This window comes from Parasteatoda tepidariorum, chromosome X2 (assembly GCF_043381705.1).
Source record: "Parasteatoda tepidariorum isolate YZ-2023 chromosome X2, CAS_Ptep_4.0, whole genome shotgun sequence".
Taxonomy (NCBI): domain Eukaryota; kingdom Metazoa; phylum Arthropoda; class Arachnida; order Araneae; family Theridiidae; genus Parasteatoda; species Parasteatoda tepidariorum.
This window is the reverse complement of record NC_092215.1, coordinates 1,673,071-1,699,665: the sequence shown is the minus strand read 5'-3', so window position 1 is coordinate 1,699,665 and position 26,595 is coordinate 1,673,071. Positions and strand designations below refer to the sequence as shown.

The window sequence follows — 26,595 nt, the reverse complement described above, 5'->3', positions numbered from 1 at the left end:
ATATCTAGGTAGACACTGTTCAATTTAATTTCATGCAAATGATTATTTCTCCTTATTTTCTAAACAGATGCTTAAGATTTAAAGAAAAGTCAGGGTGTAGACATTCGAGGTGTAGATCTTTCTAGAATACTTCAAAGTTAGAATTTGTAATATTTATAAAAATAACCTAGTCTCTGTCATGTGAATTTCAATGATAAACATTTTAAAAATTCATAACAGTTTTTCTATCTGTCACGTTATTCTAACGTAACTTATCACTGTAATTTTACATCTTCTGGAAAATAAATGAGTGTCTATACATTAAAAAAACATTATTTCTAAATATTTTTTTTTAAATTGTAATTTTTTTTTGTTAAATTCACTTTTTCTTCAAGTCATTTTTTTAGATTTGTGCTTAGTGCTTAGCAATGGGATGAAAAGAAGGAATTTAGTAAAAAGATTCTGTTATGAGACGAGTAGGAGGGAAAATGAAAGAGAATGAAATGAAAAGAAAAAAAAAATCTATAACAGAGGGATTTCTAATGGAAAAGTATCTTGTTTCCATCCCCAAATGTGGGAGGTAGGGAAATCTTCCTTGAATCGGGGTCGATTCGAGAGCGTGATTGGTTGCTATTTGATTGATAGAAATCGATTTATATGAATCGACTACAACGGATCAATCTGTTTACAGGGTCAAAAATGCCTTTATTAAAACAGTACGAAATTTGTTGATAATTCTGATAAATAAAATATGCTTATTTCTTGAATTTTAGCACTGATGTTTGAAGCTTATACACCAGTTTATATTTTGTAATAAAATTCGTTTTCAAATGAGCACTTTTCAAAATTCATAAAGGCTTCTACTAAATTTAAATGAAATCTTCTCAAACAGCAAGCAAAAATTAATCTTCAATGAACTGTGGTTTTATTCATAAGTACCTTCTTTAATTGCTATGAAGTGTAGCTAATATTAACAAAATTAAGTTTTAAAATGACCCAATCAGTAATCAACAGATAAAATATATTTACTATTTGATTCCATAGAGATAATGATTTAAAATTTGGTTATGGAAACGAAACTCACAAATTATTTATTTATAAAAAAAGTTTGCCACATATACTTATTTATTTTTTGTTGTTTATCTCACTTTCTTGCTTTAAGAAAACAATTATCTCCACATTTTCGAAATTGATTAATTCCACACTCCTCGAAAAATTGAAATCTGTAACAGACAAAGTTTTTTAGTTATAATATAATTAAAAACATAAAATAGTATATTATAAACAAGGGGAACTGAATTAGTTTTCCAGATTTATAGCATCTACTGCTCAATATAATTCAGTTCCATTACTAATATTCAATATTTTTGAAAAGTCAATACTTTTAAAAACTTGGTGACTAAGTTAAAATGTTTAGCAGCAAACTAGTTTAAATGAATTAAATTTATTTTTAATAACATTTTTGGACAATAATATTTTTGGACAATAATATTTTTATGCCATTATAAAAACTGATATATAAAAATTTATTAAGTTGCGCAATTGTTTCGTTTAATTTCCTTTTCTATATTATTATATTTTTTTTTATGAAACACCATCGCTGTCAAGTTTTCGCGGAATTTCTTTAATTGTACAAACTTCTAACTACAAGATAAATAAGTAGCATGTAAATGTTTTAGTTATACCTAAGAAAATAAAATATTTCTGTGTGCTTATCGAAAGAAACAGCAACTCGAAAAAAAAATTCAAAACATTACGCGCATTTTTTTAAAACAAAGTTTTCACAAAATATATTCATCTCCCTTTAATTCAAATTAAGCATTTCCTTAAATTAAGTTTAATTTTATTTACTCATATTTTGGTTAAAAAGTGATGCGCAGATTTCCTGTTCTCAAATAGGAATTAAATTTCTATTTTAAATGCATTGTGCATTCCATTTATCATATTTAAATCTGGGAAACAAAACACAGCAAATAAGGGGACAAATACATGAAGGGTAAAGGATTACAATTCCTGGCCCCCTAGACATATTTTGCAGCAACTCGGGTCTTGACAATTATGCATGTTTTTTGGTCACTTGTTGATAACTTTTTTTAAAAATTATTTCAAGAATTAAAAATTTTTCTATCCTGAATTTTTTACATACTTCAGTGTTTTTTTACTTCCACTTATAAAAAACACCATTGACAACCGTAATAATACAATAATACTCTAAGAAATTCTGGATCAAATTACGGTAATAAGTACCAGCACGCAGGGTGCCGATCACGTAAAAGTTCCGTAATTACTGTAAGTACCATTCCATTTTGTAAGTTCCCTAAGTATTGTAAGATCCCATAAAACCAGTTTCTACCGTAAAATTCATTTCTACCCGAATATGTTACGGAGCAAAAAATCTGACATACTGTAATTTTTACAGTAATAATTACCGTAAAGTCACTGAATCACTCTAATTAAATAAATATTTATGTAAAACTTACGGTATAATATTTTACCGTAAAATGGAATTTACGGTAAAATGGTTCTAACGGATGATGAAGTGCCGAAATTTTATGCCATAATTTGATCCGGAATTTTTTACAGTGCCCGGTGAGGATTATATAAAAAGGAGAGTCACATTCCTCCACAATTTATTTCTCTCTCAATTTGAATTGCTGGGAATTAAGATTGCTCTTTTGGGAGGGTTTCCTACAGCAAAAGTATAATGAAGTTGATCAAATTTGATTCCTTGTGTGACTGTTGTTTAATCATGGGTTTTGAAAATATATTAAAATACCGTGCTAATACTTGGTATTTACTAATTGCATTAATTTGCGTAATTTATTTTTTCTTTATTAAGCATTTTAATGGAGTTGCTGGGAATTAGAACTATTCTTTTAAAGGTTTTTTTTACCGCAAAATTAGTAGAATCGATTTGATTCTGGGAATGAGAGTTTCAACATATGCTTTGAAAAAAATAATGCATTTATTATTATAATAAGTACTTCATTATTTAGTTAATTGTCTTTGAACTATTTGACTTGGAAATCAAGGAATTGGAAATGCTCTTTAGTGAGATTTAATTTTACGGCAAAATTAGTGGAATCAAGTTAGTTGTATTTAATTCTGCAAATGAGTGTTTCATCATTTGCTTTAAAATCATAATAGAAAATGATTCATTGATAGTTATGGTCAGAAATTTCTCTAATCAGTAATTTCTGCAAACAGTAATTTTTATAATTAGCAATTTCTACAATAAATTTATTTGTCTTACGTAAGTATTTAATTTAGAAGTATAACGTATATCATGAATTAGAATTGTAACGTATTATATAAGTATTTAACGTTATAAGTATTTAACTTAGATTACGTGGAATTAGAATTAATGTTAACATGTTCTTTAAAAATAAAAATATAATGCCTTAATATTTTAATAAATAATACATATTTATAACTAATTAAGAAAATTATCGAAAGTAATAATTATGAAAGTTATATTAACTAAGTAGAATGAATTAAATAATGAATGCTTTTTATATTTAGTCAATTTTCGTGAATANTAGAATTGTAACGTATTATATAAGTATTTAACGTTATAAGTATTTAACTTAGATTACGTGGAATTAGAATTAATGTTAACATGTTCTTTAAAAATAAAAATATAATGCCTTAATATTTTAATAAATAATACATATTTATAACTAATGAAAAAAATTATAGAAAGTAATAATTATGAAAGTTATATTAACTAAGTAGAATGAATTAAATAATGACTGCTTTTTATATTTATCAAAGAAATGCAAGACAAAAAAAAAAAAAAAATTAAAAGAAAAAACANAAAAAAAAAAAAAAAAAAAAAAAAAAAAAAAAAAAAAAATTAAAAGAAGAAAAATTAATAAATAAATATTATTATTCATTGCTTGCCTTTTATCATTTTACTATTTTTACTGAATCAAATTTCGCAAATGCTTTTATTTCTAATAGAACTTACAAATTTTATAGATTAGATTAATATAGATATTAGATTAATATAGTTGTTTACACCAATAGCAATAAGTTATTCAGTACGGATTTTTACTAAAATATAACTTAAAATACTAATATTTAATTTCCAGTTTTTCAGTTTTCTATTTTTTTGATTTTATCTCACATTTAGGGAAATAATTTTTTTCAAAATTGTTCAGATGAGTGTAAATATTTAATCAATGCATTTTTAATGGTATGAATCTCTAATAAAGCTCATTAATAATCAAAAATAAAAAAATGCCTTTTCTTCAGGAATTGTCTATGCCCCGAGAATGAGAAAAAATTAATACAACAAACAAAGTGTTAAGTAAATAAAAATATTCTATTATTATTTTTTTCACCTTCAATAAATAATTTTTTTAATATTGTAGTTGAAATTTCTGCCCGAATTTTTTTTATTTTTATATCCAATTTTATTATTGTATAAAATTCTGCGAATGCATACGTTCGATTAGAATATGCATGCTCATTTTAAACAATTTAAAAATAGATCTGTTTAAATTACAATATAGTTCATATTTGTAAGTAAAGATGGCGCAACTTGATGCTTTTAAAACTAACATATACATAAAAGAAAATATGTTATAGTAACATATTACATATTTTGACTTACTTTGTAATTAACTTTTTTTTCAAAATCTTAATATTTATAATGTCTAGAGCTAATTAACAGGATTCTTGAGCAAATGTTGCGAAGTCTAAAATTTAAAAGATAGATTTTTATGAGGTAAAAAATATAATTATTAGTTATCTAATAAATATACTTGATATCCATAAAGTAAATATCCCATAGGAGGAATGTAGTTGTAAACACATATTTATTTATTTACACACATATTTTATTGCGTGCTACATATTAGTTAAAAATTTAGTTTCATAGCAATATGAAACGTATATCAAAGTACGAATAACTTTAAAAAATTAAAAATTAAATTATATATTTAAAAATAGATCCGTTAAAGCATGATATTTTTACTATCAAAAAAGGAAAGAAAATAGTTTCTGTAATTTGTACATATACATATTTTTAACCATATTGTCCAGTCTTTTACCTTGACATGCTTTAATTTCATTAAAATCAAAATGCATGTGCTCCTTAACACAAAAACAAAAAAATAAATAAATAAAAATGCATAAAAGTTGAAAAGACTAACATAAATATAAACTAGTGTCAATTCTTTTCTAAAGGTATATAATATTTTAATCATTAATGTAAGAAATATATTAATCATTAATAAAAATTTAGAAGTTTTTATAGTAAAATATGAAAGTAAATACAATTACCTTATATTTGACATTCTCTTAGTTTGTGATGCAACCAGAATTTCTTTTAAAAATAAATAAATATTTTTTCTTTGGATGAAATCGCTTCACATCTTTAAACTTCGACTTTTTTTGCACTTCTGTCTCGCTATACAAGCCCACACCCTATCTTCGATCTTTCTTAGAAATAAAGCTCTATGGGGAAAAAAAATCCAGATATAATGGTAGAAGAGCAGTTATTTGAAACATGAAAGACACAAAATAAACTAACAACAAACACAGTGATAGAATGTCAAAATAGTATCTAAAAATAAATAAATAACGTTGCAGGAACCAAACAAAGAGTCCTTTTAGAAACGGTACAAACGTATGAAATATTTGCAAAGAAAGAGTTTTACAGGGGAACACTTAATAAACTCGAGTTTCATTAGCTGAATTCAATCTTGCATTCCAAACATTCCCAATAAAAGCTTTGAATTCGGGTGATAATGAACATTGATTCACGGCATTCCTCTTCCGGTTGTTCTCTGGAAACTAAAGTGCGTGGGTGGAATCCCTGTCTACTTATGTGTTACCTTCATTTCTTAGAGGTATGCAATTTTTTTTTCTGTTTCAATGCACTATGAAAGCGTTGTCCTTTATTAGTTTGTTGAACTTTGCTTCGAAAATAAAATTTTGATTCTTTAGAAGAATATTTATTGCTGATTAAATCAGATATTGCTGGGCTCTTATTGATTTTTAGAAATGGATACTTTGTCAACATTAAAATAAGAATAAAACGCATATTCGTTTATTTATGATAATAATGAAACCTTTTTAACACTCTCAACTCTCTCTTTAAAAGATGAGCAAGAAGTAAAAAAGCTCGGTGTTCTTAAACACCTCACTTAAAGGGTAGTTTTCAGAAATCTTATCAATATGTTAAACGAATACTTGTTAAACGAATACTTAAATAAAAGCCTGAGGTTAAAATTTCTGGGTTAGACATTGGGAAACTTCAAACCTTCATATAGCAATTCAATTCAATATATTGCATTCTTGCACAATTTAGTAACAAAATAGGCATTTGCATAAATTTAGAATATATGAATAATTTTAACAATTCTGATTTGTCAGATAATTTTTTTCGAGTCATATTTTATTTGAAATTGCTTTTTTTTGTATTGATCAATTTTTCGAGAAAAATTTTTACCTTTGAAATACCTTGAGAGGCATTTCTAAATGACTGAATAATAATTTAAAATAAAGATCTATATTTTACATTATTATACTATTACAAATGCCGAGAAAATGACTTCTTAAAACACTATGAATAAAAAAATTACTGTTTCGGATTGAGAGCTCTCTCGGCAAAGGAAAAATAGCAATCATTTCAACAACAAGATGATAAAGGAAAGCTTTCAGAAACATGCAGTTGTCAGTACATGGTGTCTTAATAAATATTTACATGTTTCAAACCATTTAAAGCATAAATAACTAATTTAGCAAAACTATATGTTTAGTAATGAAGTATGAATAAAAAAAAAATATTATTCCTCGACAATTTCTTATTTTAACTTAAAGTAATACGAGTATTTATTTATTTATAGTTTTTTTGTCTTCAGTGACTAAATCCTAATGACAAAAAAACTCAATTTATGATTTTGTTTTATTTATTTAGAGTTTATGAGTTAGTTAGTAATTAATTTCTCGTTCCAATTTATTCCTTATTCTGTTAACCTAAGAAATATATAAACCTCTTTCCTTAGAACAGAGGAAAATTTAATCATGTATAAATTTACTATGGATTTATAAGTTATGAATGTATCAAAAATATATAAGAGTAGTCACGCAGTTGACGCCCGGTGGCTTCGCGCTCCCTTGCCACAGGTCCTGGGCTCGAACCTCGAGCAGAGCAAGGTTGACTCAGCCCTTCATCCCTTCAGTGGGTCCATCAATGAGTACCAAGCATGATTCAAACTGCCACTGAAAGCATGAAAGAAAAAAAAAGTTTCATAAATTTATAAGTTATAAATTGATCCAAAACATATATACTTAGCAATGCAGCTCGGTCTGATAAATATTTTTATTGTCAATAATATTGTTAAAAATTAGTTTTTCTCCCCTTCTTAGAAAATCTAGTTTATTATTACATTTTTATAAGTTCACGAACTTAGTGATTAATTTCAACTGAAATTTAAATCACGCTGGACAAAAACTAATGTAACCTAATATTTATTATTACATTGTTCAATCTGTCACTGGAGCATGAAGTAAATAAATTTGTCATAAATTTATATGTTCTAAATTTATCAAAAATGTCTATACTTAGAGATGCAGTTTTGTTGTTGGATTAATATTTTTTTATTTTCATTTAATAATATTGTTCAAAATTTTTTCTTTAATGATAAAGCTTTCAAAATATTCTGCTAAAAAAACTTTTTTTTTTTTATAACAAGTTCAAGAAATTAGTGATAAATCTCTGCAAAAACTTAGATCACACTAGATAAGAGATAATATAACCTGACATTCCATTTCATACTTTAAGCAGCCACTGGTGGTATGAAAGTAAATAAATTTGTCATAAATTTAAAAAAAAAACGTCTGTGCTTAGAAATGCAATTTTGACCGATTAATGTTTTTTGTTGTTAATAATATTGTTAAAAATGAGATTCTCTTCTTGAATGATAAAGTCTTCATAAACGTTCAGCTAAGAAAACTTAAGTCTATTATTTTTTTATTGTAATTTCACGAACTTATTGATTCATTTCTGCGAAAACTTAAATCACACTAGGAATATTCAAAACGCTTTTTTTTTTTTCCTAGAACAAGAGGAAACATATCTTGAGAAGCATTTCGAAAAGAATTAATCTTAATATCACATCATTACACAATCCAAACTGCCACCGAGAATAAAAAATATATAAAAACGAGAAAGATTTATCAACTGCCATCAGTGATAATCTGAAAAAGAAATAAGAGACATGTAATTTGGTTTGGAATGTCGGCGTACGGGTGTTCCATGATATAAACTGTCATCGAAATCTTCTGTGGTCTGGGCCGCTTTTACCTGACACACAAACAACAAGCCTCCATCCCAACACACGAATGAGAACAATTCTGAACCAAGATGGCGGGGCCGAGCCGTCATAGATGATTCATGACCGCTATGCTATAGGTCCTGCACTTAACGGGGATTATTTTCCAGTTTAGGAGGGATTATCTTAAGATCCGTAGAAAAGTGTAGCAAAAGCGATTACTGGAGTTATCATTGCTTCTGTCATTATCGCTCTTTTGAGGTGTTTAGAAAAATATTAAGTTTAAACTGTAGCACTAATTTAGTTTTAGGATTGTTCTTCCACCCCATTCCCCCCCCCCGAAAAGCATTGAGTTTGAATTGTAGCATTGACTTAGTTTTTGGATTGTTTTGGGGAGAAAAAAATTTTTTTTCTGCAATTTTTGTAGATAGTTTTTAAAATATGTTTACTTTTCAAAATAATGACATTTCTTTTAAGATAACTGTTAGTTTCATTGGTAAAACGAGACAAACTCACTCTTGCCCTTTTTGGTAACTAAAATTGCTAAATGTTCGCATAACTACTCAACAATGATTTAACGAATGCTTTAGTAAAGATTTAACTTCTTTATGAAGGTTAAATTTCCACAAGCAATTTTTAGTTCGATTGGATATTATGGTTTGGTGGTATATTAAACACATACTGTTCGAATTGTAGACAAAACCATGTGTGATTCCATGGTATTGTTCCGTATGCCATGCATGATAAGTGTCAAAAATATTATATATTTGTCAATGTTTTGTAAACATAGATTTATAAATAAATTCGGAAAAAAAATCTTTGTAAAATAATTATTTCGGACTATACTTTTGACGCAAAAAAATGAAATAAACTACTTTTTTATTATACGTAAAATGAAAGACCATTCTGAGAAACTATCACTTCATCAGGTTTACCATCACCGTATCTACATTTTATAAAATTCAAGATTTCGTTAGAAATTTAAAAGTAAATTGGAATTAATATTCCTTATTATGTTTATCTCAGATTTCAACCAGATTCAATCAGAACTATATAAAAAAAAATTCTACTAGTGGGAAATAGGATATATTAATTTAGGAGAAAATTATAAATTACTATTCTTTTTACACAAGTCTTCAGAATTTTTATGCTCTGTGCAAAATAGCTACGTACTTCAATTATAAGACGAAATTGTCTTACTGCAGATTGTAATATTCATTTTATCTTACTTTTAATACATTCAACAGAATAGTTTAATGCAGTAAATTAGTATAGAAAAAATATTAATAAATAGTAATTTTATCAAGAATAACCTACTATCCTTCATTTATTTTTCAAATTGCATATTGAAAATGTCTTTATTTTGGTTAATTATTTTTTTACTGAGCACATCTTTTTGCTTTGGATTTTGATGAAGTCTATTTTACAATTTTTTCCTGGTTTCAATTTATTATGAAATGTAATTTATTCGTTAATATTATTTGCAAAAATATTTCTTTTATTAATGAAAACGCGGGTCTATTTAGCCTTTATTAATGAATTATGCCTGTACTTTGTATTACGTTTCGCTTTTGGTGGAGCTAATGCAAATTTTATTACCAACATTAATTGCATTTATTCTTATTGTATATGCTTTTTACAATAGTTTTGAAAGTAATGTTAGAAATAAAAAGTTGATGATGGTTTAATGGAATGTGCAATTTTTAGATAATCCCTTCAATTTTACTTCACGTCAATGTCGGTAGGTTCAAGGGTTGATGGGAAGGAAATAGGTTAGCCTTAGGCGGTATGGGGAAAATTATGAAAAGAAAAAACACACGCGGGGCAAAAACATTATTGGAATAAAAATGTTAAGACGATCAGAATGTGATCTAAGCGAAGCATTTTTAGAAAACTTTGGATGGATGGGCATTTTCTTTAGATTTATAATAATATAAAATCATTCGTACAAGATATTTAAATAATAATAACTTTCGTTACAAAATTAATAAATTAACATCAGCAATTTGCATGACATCAAAATTATAACCTAAGTATTATGTTTTATTTTTAACTTAAGTTTATGTACAATTCAAATGCCGTACTTTGAATTTTTTATTCTTAGTATTTCGACAATTCGAAATATTTATTTTAATGTCTAAATAAGGTATCATCAGAAAGTTAAATTTTATAGAAATATATATTTAGTAATTGTTCTACATTGCAGAAATAAATCATTGAAATGATTATCAACGGTAAAGCAAACTAAAAATATTTGCCAACATTTCTGGTTAAAATTAAATGAAAATCAAGCATAGTAGATGCTAAATAGAAACAAAAATGTGTAATTGATATGGCATTTCGTTTTAATGAATGCGAAAAAGAGTAAATAGAAAATTCATATTAAATTGCTTAAAGTAAGTATAGCTATTAACAGTCTTGATCAAAATATAGCATAATTCCCTAAAATGCTAAGAAAATTAATTCAAAATTATTTATTTGAAAAAACAGAAAAACAAAACAAAGAAAAACAAAACAATCGAAACATGTTTTCTCATATTGATATAAAATTGAAGTTAGTTTACATAAACTTTTTTAAATAGCCATTAGACTTTTCTTATAAACATTCACTTAGACTGATTGCTGCTTATTCAAGCTTACATTAATGAAAAATGTGTATGTAAAATTCTTATTAATTGAACTTAAAAATGCAAACTAATATAAATAAACAGGCTATGTTATTACTTTTAAATAAGTTTTAAAATTTATTATTAAAATTCAGATTGCTATTCATTTTCTCGAAATGCAACTAGCTATATGATAAAACTGCAATAAGCCTAATTAAAAGAAGTATGAAATTAACAAAAACGTTTTTAAAATTTCATGCCCTATTAAATTGTAGAACTTTTATCCTGTTGATATAATTGATAAAAAAAATATTTTATGAATTAAAAGTGTAATTTTTACCCAAATTAATTATAAATTAAAATAAATAAAACACTAAGCTTTCTTTTCACCAGAAAATAATGTGTTAGAAAAAAAATCCAGGAGTTCAAAACACAAAAGAGACCTACTTTAACAGGGAAAACAACCAAAAGATTAACCTGAACACTGAAAATTCCAACCAGCCTATCAGGGCAATATTGAACTTGAGAGAGAGCAATCTGAACAATGAAAAATATCACATAGGAGGATCTGAACATTGGTAAAGTATAAAAAGAACTTAAAGATTGAAAAATAGACTGTTTTGAATATTGTAAAAGACGACCTTATTATGACCAACATAAATAGAAAAGGACCCTTGTTATATTATTCGTATTTCTACAGTTCATGTTTCTACAGTTCATGCTTCTACAGTTTTTGTGCTCTACATCTACCCTGTAGATCCGAATTTGTGGCAAAAAGCATAACAAATTCGGTTCTAGAGAGGTTCGTGTGGGGCACGAGATACAAAAGAAAGATACAGATACTGGGATCAAACGAAGATTAAGCGAAAAAACACGATTATTTAACTGGAAGATTTTATGGAAAATACCGAAACTGAAGAATTTACAAAAATCAAGGAGTGAGAATGGAAGAAATTATGAAAATTGAAAATCAAGAAATGTGGATGAAAATTGGCATGATAAAAATGGAATTATTGAATATGATTTATTTGAGATGATTTTCTGTTCAAAAGATTATTATTCTGTTCAAAAGATATTAGAAAAACTATGTTTTGTGAAGCTCAATGAATACTATATGAAAAATTATCCTGTTACGAAACTGAAATTAATAGTGAATGAATAATGAACTGAATAACTGAAATATGCCATAGTAAAAAAGAACTAAAATCAGAAATGATGCTGTACCAATTTCAATGAGAAATTGAAATCATTTCTGTAGAAACATTAGGAAAAAGATACTCTTTAAGAAGTTATCAATAAAATAAATATTATTTTCATGTTATTTAAGTTAACTTCGTTGAGAATAACCAAGAAAAGAAAGCTTAGGTAAAAAAGTAATAATTTGAACAAACATTTATGATTATAACGATTTTTAATTTTTGTAGCAAATAATATTATAACTTACGAATTTTCATTATTTAAATAGTTAAAACAAGCATTTTTTTAAAATTTATAATACATACTTAATCATTAATTTAAAATTTATCTTCAAATTTTAATATTTGCTCTTAAATATTATCATTTAATATTCATTTTAAAAACTTCATGAATGATCTTCAATAGAATTATTTCTTAAACTTAAATCAAGAATTTATTTTTTTGCAAAAAATATTTTCTTTTTGTTTCTAAGCCTCGACTCAAATTTTAGAAACAAATTTTAAATGTTAGAATCAATGACTTAATACTTTTAAAATCGAACTAAAAATTAATATTTTATTACATGTTGAGAACGGGTTTAAAATATGGTATTCTTTAGATGTTATTCACATTTGAGGATTTTTAACATGCACTATAATTACCTTTTCAGTATAAAAAAACTTGTGATTGGTTAAAATCGTGGCAATAAATTACAAATACAAAATACATAAATTATGTATTTTATTGATTAGTTTTCATTTTATTCAATCTTAAATAAGTTAAACACAGCTGTATTGAATTGATAAATCCTTAGTAAATATTTATGTTAAATAATTCTAAAGGAAATGCTCACTCAGTTTCGAACTATGCATAATGAATCAATCCTGTAATATATTCTAATATATATTTTTTTACTTAAAAGAATTCGAATTAAATGAAATGTTCATTCTGTTTTGAATTTTGAATGATGGATGAATAGATGAATTAAAACATATATATTTTAATTAGTAATCAATTCGATTGAACGAAATTCTCATTGAAATTTCGGACGATGTATAATGAAGGAATCCTGATGATATTTCACTTTTTAACTGAAATAATTTAAACTAAATGAAATACTTATTCAGTTTCGATCCATGCGCAATAAATGAATCCCTATTATAATTATTTCCCTGTATCTGTAGTTAATAGAAAAATAAATAATATTTTAAAGTAAGTGTTAACATAATTTTTAATTTATTTGATTGAGTAAATTTAAGGAAAGATTACACATAAAAACGAAAGTGAATAGGACTCCCAGAGGATGAACGTGTTTGGGTTTTATAAATATTCCTTTCTGGTTCACCTAAAGTGAGAGCCGTGATAGACTTTTCAACGATCGGATGTCAAAAGAGCGTTTTCGAGGCATTTGTAAGGGTAGGGTGCCGCTAGATGGCGTTGGTTGTCATGAAGTGGAAACAAAAGAGACATTTTTCGTAAATACTTTTCTGGCTTCTTATTTATCCCTGATTTTGAGCATTTAGGATTGAAAGAATCGTAACTTTCTGTTTTTCTTCTAGAAGGGTACGTTTCCACATTTCAGATTACAGGCTATTTTTTATTGGGGTTATTTTGGCTTATAGTGGAACATATTCGTGGGTTACATTGAGGGTACACGTTTTCCTCAATAATTAGAAATATCTGAAAGTCATTCTAATATTTCAAGCAAATAAAGGAAATTATCAAGAATCATCATTGATGCAGCTAAAATAAACATTTAAGAAATATCAGTATTAATAAAAAAATTTATCTTTTTGCAGACTTTTAGAAAATAGAGGTTTTTTTGTATATCAACATTTTAATTTATCCCTTCCCCACTCAAAAAAGGAAGGGGAAAAAATGAACGCCTGCGAAGACAATACTGATACTTCAAAGTCTATCCGACTTAAGTTTTTTTCAAATTATTATTATTTTTTTAATTCCATTGTTTGTTTGAATTTGTTTTTATTAAAATAAAATTTCCGGAGAGTCATTGTTTCACTAGTTGTTTTGTAAATAATTTAAAACTAACCGTCTTATCCTAATAATATGGTAGACATCTATTTATTTAAGATATCACAGTTTTACTAATAGAGTGGTAATAAATTTCTGGCTTATTTGAAAATTCTCTCTGTTTTGCTAGTTTTTTATTAACGTAATACTCAAGATTGAAAAATATCACTCGAACGGGTATTATAAAGTAATAGTTGAGCATAAAATAGTATTTATTGGTATGTTATCTTAAAGTAACACTTTGCTCACAGACACCATTAATGCCACGCCAGCATAAACCAGGTTTGTTCTTGATTAATAGGGTAAAAAACAGCAATAATCATAGTTAAAACAATTAAAGTTGTAATATTACCTTAATCCATTAAGTTAAATTTTTTTTAATAAATCCATTTCTTAAACTAGGACATCAATTAGTTTTATTTATTTAAGTTTTCTTAATGGTACAATTATGCAATTTATACACAGAAAATAAGAATTCTATTTATATGGGCTTTCAACTTCGCTAAATGGTGGAAGCATTCCGTTTCATAAAAATATAATTAACTGTAGTTGATTAAAATTTTATATATTTTTCAATTGTGCAAATATTCTTAATGAATTAATTTATGTAGTTAATTTTCCTTAACAATATAATTTAATTACATTGGTAGTACACCATCAAATAATGTTTAATATCTTTTCTAAAGCGAACCTTGCTCAGTTAATATACTAAAGTCAGATTAAGAGTTTTTAGAATGTGTTTTATTATTGGAACTAAGCAACAAGTACAAATTTTCTTTAGATATTTAAAGGTGAATGGAAATGTTTATATATCTTTTTAGAAGTTAACCTTGTAGATTGACAAGGTCTTAATGTAAAATCAGAAAGTGAATATTCAAAATTTTTATAGTTCGATTTCTGTTTTTATTTATAAGGCAAAGGGGAATTTGAAGGGAGCTGTAAATAGAATTCAAGTTTTGTAATTTGAATTTTGTAATTGGAATTGCATTATTTACTTGCTTTATCTTAAAAAAGTGATTGAGCATATTTATTTATAAAATATTTTTATAATTCACAACATATTTTTATTATTTTTAAGTTATATTACTTTAAATTTATAACTTCATTTATAAAACACTTTATAAATATTTTTTTTTAAAAAAAACTTTTAAATAGAAGTAAAACTCAGCGAAATAAAATATGTAATCCTATTTTTTCGTGTTTGGCCTCTATGCATAGCTTCTGAAATCGACACAGACTTGTAGAAAGCTCCTTTTATGATGGATGTCTCTTATGCTGAAGTTAGCGATTTCCTCAGGGGTTGCTATCGAGAAAAAATTTATACTTGTCGCCAAAATTTGATCGCGAACAGATTTTAGCTGTCGCCAAAATTTCAAACAGTGTAAAATATTTTATTTACAATTACATTTTTTTTTATTGTTGTTTCTAAAACGTCCAATCCTTCTGAAGATCTTGAGTTACATAATTATTTAAATCTCTTATTTTATTTGAATATTTCAATTTTGAAAAGCTTTCATCAGATGTTTAGATGCAATTTATTAAAAGTATTATTCTTTTTTAAAACTTAAATTAATTTGCAACAACTGAGTTAGTTGCTCAAACAGCAGATTCAACTGTTTAGTATATTTTGTGGGTATCATTTGTAATAATATATTATAGAAAAAAACATGGATAATAAATGGAATATATTCGATTTAATAGCAAAGAATGAAACAGAACTTATCTTAAATATATGAGTAGGTATGTTTATTAATTTAAATTTTTAAATTCTAGCTTATTTTCGTATGCTAATATATTTAACTATTTTTTGTTTGAATATCATTAGCTTAATTATATTAATTAGCTTAAAAATTTCACAACTTAATATAAATGTCAATTTTTAACGAATACATTTAAAAAGCATTTTCAAAACCTGCTAATTATTCAGAAAACTTTATTTTAAAGTGAATAAAAGAAAAAATGCTATTTCTTATCAAAATCAAAATTGAAATATTCAAAGAAATTATAATTTTATTTAGTATAAATTTTAAATATAATTAATTTTAAGCATCACTTCCCCTAAGACTGAAATTAGGTCCTTTTTATTACAGATTACCATTTTTTTGGATACTTAAATATTTATCAAGGAAAGAAAGTTTATTTATTTGAAGTTTCAACAGGTGGGTGTAGATTACTTTTACTAGGCTTTGCTTTTATTGTTTTTCTTACTGCTTATCTTCGGTAAAAATATTATCTGGTGAAAATTAATTAGATATTTTATTTTTTGCAAAAATGATATAAATATGGCATCTCTGCATATTTGAACAAACTATGCTTAAATTAGATGTTAAAATGTTCATTTATTGAATTGCACTGGAGTTACTCATAACTATGAGTTTAACTTTGAGCACTCATAACTTTGAGCATAACCAAAATTAGAGGGGCTTTTGATAATAATTCCTTAATGGATCGTAACTAAGGTTCGAAATTTATCATGAGCAAAATTTGAATTATCTCAAGAAAGCTACCAGTAGTAAAATTTGTCTATCTAAAACAAATCTTGATTTGGAAAAAAATGATACTGCAGAATATGATTAAGTGAGAAAAATTTCATATTTCATGTATGGGTTCATTACTTAATGTTCAAATGACTTAAAGAACGAAAATTTTGTGTTCTTTGAAAATCGTCTCTAGTTAAGCAGGTCTCCATAAACAGAGTTTGATTCATAAAACAATGATTGTATACTTACTATAGAATGTAATGAAGTGGAATTTTTTTTAAAATTCATTTATAGGTTTATCACCAAATGCTCAGATGACTTTAAGAACGATCTTCCTGTTGATGATTGTTTCTAATTAAACATGTCTCCATAAACACAGCTAGATTTAGAAAATAAAGTTTTTGAATCCATATGAAGAAAAATAGAATACAAGGAAGTGGAGGAAATTTCTTTTTTCGGTTTATCACTTAATGTTCCTTTTAATAAACGTAATTCTTATTTTGTCAGGAAAGTAGCTCTGGCTAAGTATGCCTTCAAAGTAATAAAATAGTTTAAAAAGCGTTTTTTTTTTCCTTCTTCAATGAATAAATAATTCTTAAAGTAGAAAAATTTATTTGGTGCTTATTTTATTAATTTGTTTATTAACAAGGGGTGCAAAAATAATAAATAATGAAGGTTTTGTGTTAGCAAGAAATGTTTACATTCCTTCGTAACATAACAGTCATTATGTTTTACGTAGAAATATTTAACACTAAAAAACTAACTCTAATCTTGCATACATCATTAATATGTAGCTATGGTTATGGATATACATATTTTTTTTAAAAAAATAAAATAAATTTATTAAAGAATTATAAGTAAGAATTATCATAATTAAGAATTATCTCAAAAAAATATTTAAGTTGCATATATTTTCTTACATAAAGAAGACAATGAATTTTATCAATTCATATTAGAAGCAGTTTTATCTACTTCCGTGTAATATTGGGTTTTGAATTGACATTTTTGAGGATGTTAGTCCTATTTAATTACTTACTACTCCAACAAAATAAATGTCATTCAGTATTTTTGAATGTTTTCTTTACTACTATGTCGATTTAGGAATAAATACATATTTTTATTACATCTGTGTAAGCAGACGAGCAGGTGAAAATGGAAGTTAAGAAATATTCCCTACTTTTTCAGATTATCTTTAAATTTGTATTAAAATTTCACTTTAGGGTTGTTTTAGAATTTAAAATTTTATTCATTGATGTTGACAGATGAAGGCAAAAATTTGCTAAAGAGAAAAACTTGTAATCACTCTTTTAAGTCAAAATTGAAGAAAAATATGCATGCTTTAAAAAAAATTAAATGCAATGCTTGTATTTATATTATGCTTGTATAGTAATTTTATTTTGAATTTTGAAGGACTTATTGAGAAAATAATATGATTAGTATTTTCTCTTTTTAAATTTTCTTCTTCTCATTAATCTTGAAAAGAAAATGTATGGTAAATTTTTCCTTGTTTTAATGCACTATACAAGCCTAACTACCAAGAAATATAAAATCTCTCTCTCTTCTCTTTATATATATATATATATATAAAAGCTCTCTATGTATTATCTAGGAAAAAGCAGATGTGTTGCTACAGGGAGAAAAAAAAATATGATAAAACTACTGCAGTGTATGGTAATGACACTTCTGATTANATTAGATATATATATATATAAAAGCTCTCTATGCATTATCTAGGAAAAAGCAGATGTGTTGCTACAGGGGGAAAAAAAATATGATAAAACTACTGCAGTGTATGGTAATGACACTTCTGATTAAAAAAAGACAAACAAACATAATTCTGGTTAATAAGGCCGAAATATACAGTATTTAAACCATTCAGTAGGTATTTTTTCTGTTCATATGGTAACCGGGAATTCCGGTTTTTAAACTTATATTTCTTGCTACCACACATTCAGTAAAAAATGCAAAACTGAAAAGTAAATTTAATAAATGCTTTTTCTTCCCCGTCCTCTAAGATATCATGATAAAATTACCAAAATTTATCACATATTATAAAATCATAGTTTTTGTTAATTTTGCCAAAATCATTACTGAATCACTTCGATAAAAAATAGTGGTCAGAAACACAGTCCTATTGTGGTAGTTTTGACCATACCTTTTCTTTTTCAGTTTAAGCTAGAGGAGAAGCAATACACTCATATCTCACAAAAGTCGTTTGAAAACGAGAAAACTTTTCAACCTTATAATTTTTTTCAAAAATAAAAAAATAATAAAAATGCGAATTGTCATTGTTTCTCAATTATTTATTAAAAAAATTAATTATAAAATTCAACTTAAATTTTCAAATAAAAGTGATATAAAACATATTACTTCCATGAAAGAGAAAGTTTCCATAGAGGCGATAAAGGAAAGAATATAGTAGACATATAGATGAATATTTTTTCCCATTTTTCTTTTCAGCCCTACCCTTCTACCATAATGATAAATGGTGTTTTCGGCATCCGTAGCTTATACAGTAGTGCTTATGATTTATGGATATCTGTAGCAGAAAAGTTCAGGCTATAGGGATGAGCATTGGAGATCCTATAGGTTCTACATGCAAAGGCATCTTGGGAAGAAAGTTTTGCTTCAAACAAAACTCTTTTTTTCTTCTTTTTTTTTCTAGCGATTATTATATGCTCTTTTCTCGAGTCTTCCTTGTTATTCAGAAAGAAAAGGTCCATTTTTCTTTTCTTTGGCTGAGCGGCATTCGAAGAATATGTCCTTTTATGAAACCTTCTTTTTTACTCAGCTTTATATAGATTCCTATCCTCTTATAATTAAATTATTGTTGAAAATGTTCAACTTTTGTATAGTTGATTCTTTGAGTTGGAGAAGATTTATTTGCGTTATCTATCTTGTATTTTAGTAAAACTGGATGTAGAAATATAGTTTTAGATTAACATATATATAACGAAAATTTATTTAGAAGAACGAAATCAAGTCAGGATTATGTTTCCAATATCCTAAAATACTTGCGGAATGATGCGTTAAGTATATTCTTTCACTAAAAGAATTTATTAGTAATATGCAAATTTGTAATTTTTTCGTTTATTTTCTCAAATTTTATTCCTTATTTTTTTCTAAATTTCATCAATAGTTTTTCGTTTCAAGAAGTTTCTTGCTAACGTAGTGTTTGTAATTTTATTTCCACGGTTTTGTTTTTGTAATATAATTCAAAAATTGTTCCTGTTTATGTTCCGAAAAAAGTGATATACTGTAAAAAATATTTCTGTATAGTGGCCACCCTTTTTAATGCTGAAATACATTTTTTAAGTTCAGAACTGTAGTTTTCGTGAAAAACATTATATAAAATTTACAAAAGAGCAATTCTTTGAAAGAATTAGGGCGAATATATTACTAAAAATAGACTTGTTTTATAAATGAAGTGTTTTTGAAATGAAGAAGGGAATTGATTCTAATGCGCATGAAGATATGTGATGATTTGTTAGTAAATGAACAAACAAGAATTAATGAATAAATAAAATTATAGCAACGAAAAAGTGGATAAAAAATGTGACTACATATAAATTTTTTTGTTTACACTGTAAAATATGTCAGCTTGCTTCAACACCAAAAATTGTGGCAACTATACACCAAAATTTTGTGTAGTGTAAGTGTTTTAAAGACAGTAACTTGCTTACATTCAGTAATGATTTTCAAACATAATTTTGACAATATTTTTTATTGAAATACCATATAATAGTTTTTTAAAAAATTACGGTAGCATTTTTGGTATTTTTTAATTGCATTTCTGGGTTTTTTAGATTTTTCAATATTTTTAAATAAATCATATGATTTCCTGTTATTGTCTCTTTTCGTAGTTTTTCTGTTGATTTCGTGGAAATAAATTATCATTAACATAGAACATTTTGGAGATCGTTTTGATTTTAAAATGTCAATCAGATAAAAAAATTTTGCAGCTCAAAAAAATTATGTAATAATATATGTAAATAATGTAAATGACATATCAATCAAGTTTTTAATCAAAGACGTTAAAACACCGCGATATTCATACAGCGTCATATTTATTACAGTTAAAAATTATAGTTATGGGGATATATTTCTCATAAATAGAGTCCGAAAATTATCTTTCACATAATTCTTTCATCAATTAGTTAATTATTTTCCTAAAATTTTTATTCAATTTCGTTAAGTACCATTCATAACATGTTAAACATTTAACCTAATAATATATTCCTTTTTAAAACGTAACCGATATTTTAGATATTCTTAAGACGTTGATTTGTCAAATTAGCATAAAAATAACAAAACTGGCGGCAGTAGACAGACAGGAAAAATAATAGCCATGACAGACGCAATCTGCCGTCGTCGGATTCGGCTGTTGTCACGTGATTTGACTGAGAATGAACTTATTTATATGCATGTCTTATCAGCTAATCATTTCCTTTATTTCAAATGAAAGGGATATCAGTATTTGTTTCACAGCTGGAGATGAATGTGTTGACTTGTATATACACTGCCTCATTACTTATCAACAGTCTTTAAGCATTTATTTTAGTAATATTTGTTGTTGTTTAGTAATCTCTTTATGGAATAGAAAAATAAAAAAAATCTATTAATCTTTCTAAATTTTCGCTCAAGTTTAACTTATGATCAATTTAATGACAGATAAAATAAGCTAGTAGACCAATTAAGTAAGTAATTCATATTAACACTGCTTCATTACTCAAGAACGCAGATCCGATTAGTCTTTAAACATTGATTATGAGTAATATTTCTGTATTCTTGTTGTATAGTAATCTTTCTTTATAACATAGAGAAATATGATAGCTGCCTTTATCAGATTTTTCTAGATTTTCTCTGAAGTTCAGTTTTAAATTAATTAAATGACAGATAAAACAAACTAATAGAGGACAAATTAAGTAAGTAATTCGTATTAGATTAACAATGCCTCATTTCTCATGAAAACAATGCGAATTAGTCTTTAAATATAAGAGTATTATTTTAAGTAATCTTCCTTTCGTATATATATATATATGTCTGTAATTTTCCCTTGTTTTATCTTCATTTTAAACTTATATATAATATAAAACTCACACTACTTATCTTTATCTTTATCAAGTTTTTCAAAATCAAACACCTACAAGTCTCATAAGTGAAAGAAATGCAGCTCTCACATCTTCTCATTTCAAAAAATAAATTTCTTAATCATCATAAAATTAAACAGCTTGTATCTGCAGCTCATAGGCCTGAAACGAATGGTAAAGTAGCGAGACTAGTATTAACAATTATCACGCTTTCCAATATTTTGCGGCCTAAATTATTAAGAGAAGTTGTTCAGGAATATTGCTCAACTTCTCACACAGTTACAAACTTTCAATTGGCATATTTGCTAAATGGCATAATTCCGTATGATTAATTTCGTATCAATTTTTTTGGTGTTCTATTATTTTACTACTACTATTTTTGGTGTTACACAATTTTTGGTCTTCACTATTGTATTGTATTTTGCTTTGGCTATAATGACACATTACTGGAACGCGCTCTAATTTGTTGATATAATCGCATAAGCTGACGACGAATATCTTACTGTCATTTTGTTTTCTGGCTTTTTTTTAAAAAATTTTTAAAGGAAATTTTAAAAGAAATTGGTAATCTTCGTTTTTTTTTCCTTCTCTTTTTCGAAAAAACATGTTTTTCCTTTTTATTTGTTTCCTTGTTTTCTCTGTACATGGATATATATAATAAAATATTTGTATTTTATATTCAACTTAATGCTGAAAGAAAAATAAATTGCCGGAGTTTTTAGATAGATATTTGACGTTGGTTAAACTTAAGCACGATGAAACTAGATTACTGAAATTTTAATCTGATGCCGCAACAACTCACTAGGGGGAAAGTAATGCCCCCTTTTTTTCCCAACTATAGACTAACTACGCATTTATAGCATGAAATCCATGCTTGATTTTCCCGCCAGAACGTGTTCCAAATGCACAATGGAACTCGAAGAAAAACAAACAGTACTGCTTTTAGAACTTTTCTTCAAACTGTGGAGGTTGCTGAGGTTAATTGCAGAGTCTGGTTGTAATAATATGAGAAAAAATATTATGAAAAATAAAATAAAAAAAGTATAGAGAAAGATCTTTATAGGAGTGCCTTTGTGTCTATCACAACCCACTCAGAAAAAGATAACCTAATAATTTTATTTCCCTATAACAGTTTGATCAGTCTACTACATCTACCGATTGCATTTTTGATATCGATCACAGTTATATTATGAATTATAAGAAGCAATAAATGGAGTTGTTGATGCAGTTCTACACATTCACGAGAGAAATGTGTATGGTATAAACTATTTAGTAGTCTAAGCATTGTGCTTTGTCTTTGATTTTTTGAATACAATGATTGCTACCGAGTTATGTTTTGTTCATAAATCTCAGAGCCGGTAATTACATAATTATATGTTATTAAATCAGTTTTATTTATTCAAAAAATGTCTGGTTGTCTTGCAGGAAATACACTTTTTTTTAAAAAATGTTTGATCATTTTTTTGCGAGACTATAAAAAAAGATTTATGGAAGCTGTTATGGACGTATTTATTTATTTTAAATTGTTGCTTTTTCGGTTTCTGCATTGTTATTAATAACAATAATACCAAGTACCAAAATAAACGCATCTTTTAATATCCACATCTTCTTATGCACTTTTCATCTGCTCAAAATTTTTAACTAATTTCACCGAAATTTCACTTATTATTTCCCAACATAATTTTCTAATTTCAAACTGAACAATTTCTTTATTTAAAAAACAGAAGAAAATTGCTTACTTTTCAGATTTCTGCCTTATTATTAATAACAATAATACAAAGCACTAAAATAAACACATCCTACTTTGCCTATTTCTGTTTATACATTTTTCGATTGCATAAAATTTTAAACTACTTTTTACGGATGCTTTACTTATTATATCCCAACATAACTTTCTAATTTTGAACTGAATAAATGCAAAAAAAAAAAAANAAAAAAAAAAAAAAAAAAAAAAAAAAAAAAAAAAAAAAAAATCAATCTAGAATAGAAATTAAAAATAATAATAATAATAATTGCATATATTCTCTTTGTATTTGTGCTACCTGTTTAAAATTAGCAGAAATGTACTTTTTTTCTAATTTTTGAACAGTTTTTTCTGTTAAAATTATTTAGTAAATATTATAATGAGTTATTATTTATGTTGTTATGAATGGGCATTGATCTTAAATTGATATATTTTTGATTTCTTTAAGAATCTTCATTAATTATTATCATTATTTTCTTCAATAACGCAAACAGCTAAAGAAAAGTATCTTGCTATTTCGACTTTCGATTATCCATTTTTCATTTAAGAAAATATATTTTTTTACTTTCTGCCGAAATTTTTGTTATTATTTTCTCTTGCAACTTTCTTATTTAAAATTAATCAAATAGAAAAATAATTCAAATTATAACAAAATGGAAATATTTATTTAATGACCATATCAGTACATACTTAAGCAATTATACTTAAAGTACGAAAAATAATAAATTTTTTGCTCGTTTCAACAAAAAANTTTAAAATTAATCAAATAGAAAAATAATTCAAATTATAACAAAATGGAAATATTTATTTAATGACCATATCAGTACATACTTAAGCAATTATACTTAAAGTACGAAAAATAATAAATTTTTTGCTTCCCTTCAACTACTTCAATGTAAAGTAGACATAATTAAAAAATACACTTAATTAAAAAATAACAAAATTGCTCGTTTCAACAAAAAAACAAACTCTATACACTTAATGTTGCATAATTGAGTAAAAACAATATATTTCTGTTCAAATTAACAAAAGGAATTGCTAAGGGGCGTTTATATAAAGGGTATTTGATAAAAGACAAATCTGAATTTAAAAAAAAAACAAAGCTTAGAGCTAGTAATATAATCTTTTAATGTATTTCTATATAGCAACATAATCTATGACTCCATTTGTACATAGCAACGTAATCTATTAATGCTTTTAGGTAAAATATAAGTAAAATGAAAACTTTAGCTTAATTTAGTAAACTAAATTGCCCACGTAAAAAAATAGTCTGGTAAAATTATCATACTGTATGGTAAATACTATATAAAGATATATAGTATTTGTAAACCATTCATTTGATAATTTTTCCTTTTATATTGCAACGGTTTACCGGTTATTCTGTTATTATAGTTCTCATTATCTCTCAAAATTATAGTTCTCATTATTGAACATTTAGTAAAAAATACAAATTAGGAAAGAAACAGAGTAAATGGTTTTTACGCCATGACAAAATTAAAACATGACAAGTTAAAAAATTTTTCCACATTTCCTAAATTTAATTACATTTTATAAAACTATATTTTATGGTTAATTTCATTAAAATCATTACTAAAGTGCTTCGGTAAAAATTACTGAGCTTTTTGTTGCTTCCATACAGCCAGAAATATGGTTTTATTTAATCATATTCTCGTAGTTCTGAAAATGCTTTTTTTTCTCAGGGCATATGAATTATATACTCACTTACAACGTAACAAAATGTATCTAAATAAAGGTTAATTAAATTATGTTTTTTGGTTTTTAAACATTTTTGAGAAAACTGAAAAGAAGTCAATTTTGTTTTTTCTTTTGTAGTTATGGAAATTTCTTATCTTAAAATCGTAATGATACTGAGGATAAAAAATTGGGTGCATGTCTGTTGAAGGGAAATAAACAAAAAAATTGTAATTATATGAAGGTGACGGCAAGCGTTTCTAGTTAAAAATAAATTTGTCTATCATTTAAAGTTCCTTCACCACATAAAAATACTTACAAATTTGTTTTTTCATAACCGAAATTTTTTAGTTTCTAAACAAATTATCGCTAAATAATGGCAGTAAATATCAGTATAATAAGGACAGAATAACTACACAGAGAAATAAATATGGGCAAAACTATGGTGAAATTTACCTTGTTTCTGACTCTATGGGAACTCAAAAAAGCTGAATAATTTTCACCGAAGAGCTTTGGTGATGATTTTGGTAAAAATATCACAGAAATATAATTTACTAGTATGTGATAAAATTTGATAAATGTAGTTAAATTAAGTAATTTTATCATGATACCTATAGCGCAGGGCTTAAAAAATATTTATTCGGTTTAATTTTCTTTTTAGTTTCGTATTTTCTCTAAATTTGGGGTAATAGGAATTATAATTTTGAAAACATGAATTTTCAGTAAACCTTTAGCCTATAAACAGAAAAATTTGCTTTATGAATAGTTTAAACTATATGACATTTTGTTTTTATTGACCAGAATTATATCTATATATCTATATATATTACCAGCAATATCTTTACTCTACCGAACATTAATTTTACCTAGCTTCTTTTCTCCGTAAACGTATGTTTGCCCCAGATTATTGTTATAGAAATACTTTATATATTTGCATTTTTCGTGAATTTATTAATAAATTTTGCGTCCAAGAAAGTTTATTGTTAGATAATCCTAAATAATAATCAACAATTTCCATGAAGTTTTTGTTTTATGACACAATTAAATTTAAATTTACATAAAGTGTAATTGTGAATTTGTTTCTGTGAAGCCTTTAGCGTTTTATTAATTTTACTAAATTGTGCTTATGATCAAGACATATGATGTTATAAATTCCTAATGAACGGAAAAATTTACCAAAAGAATGGATTCAATACCGTTTATTTTGATTTTATTAGTCTAAATTCTATAGATACTTTTTAACCAGAAATGTCATTATCATGCACATGCAGTATGGAAATTTTAACAAAATTTTATTCTCTGTGAAATAACTTATTAGATTTGTTTATACCTTTTTAAATGTCCTACATAAAATTGAATAGTCATAAAAGCAAATACCACCAGTAATTTCATTAATTTTTCTCTCAAACCACTCTTTATACTTTAACTGTATGCTTAATTAATTAATAAACCACAAAGATTAGAAAACTGTTCATTATAAATGTCGAAAAATCGGTAGAAAAAAACCCATTA

At 25.9% G+C, this 26,595-nt stretch overlaps 2 long non-coding RNA genes across 3 annotated transcripts in view; one reads left to right on the top strand and one right to left on the bottom strand.

The window, feature by feature from the left end:
• Positions 1 to 17,396, top strand: part of LOC139424846 (uncharacterized) — a 95,760-nt gene extending 78,364 nt beyond the window's left edge. Inside the window, exon 3 of the long non-coding RNA XR_011638398.1 lies at positions 16,168 to 17,396. This is a non-coding gene — a long non-coding RNA (uncharacterized lncRNA). The remainder of the gene's footprint in view (positions 1 to 16,167) is intronic.
• LOC107444121 (uncharacterized) overlaps positions 1 to 26,595 on the bottom strand; it is a 245,138-nt gene that overhangs the window by 9,427 nt on the left and 209,116 nt on the right. For both annotated transcript variants that reach the window (XR_011638397.1, XR_002376845.3), the window contains 2 exons: positions 5,269 to 5,442; positions 1,101 to 1,202 (listed from right to left, as the gene is read on the bottom strand). This is a non-coding gene — a long non-coding RNA (uncharacterized lncRNA). The remainder of the gene's footprint in view (positions 1 to 1,100; positions 1,203 to 5,268; positions 5,443 to 26,595) is intronic.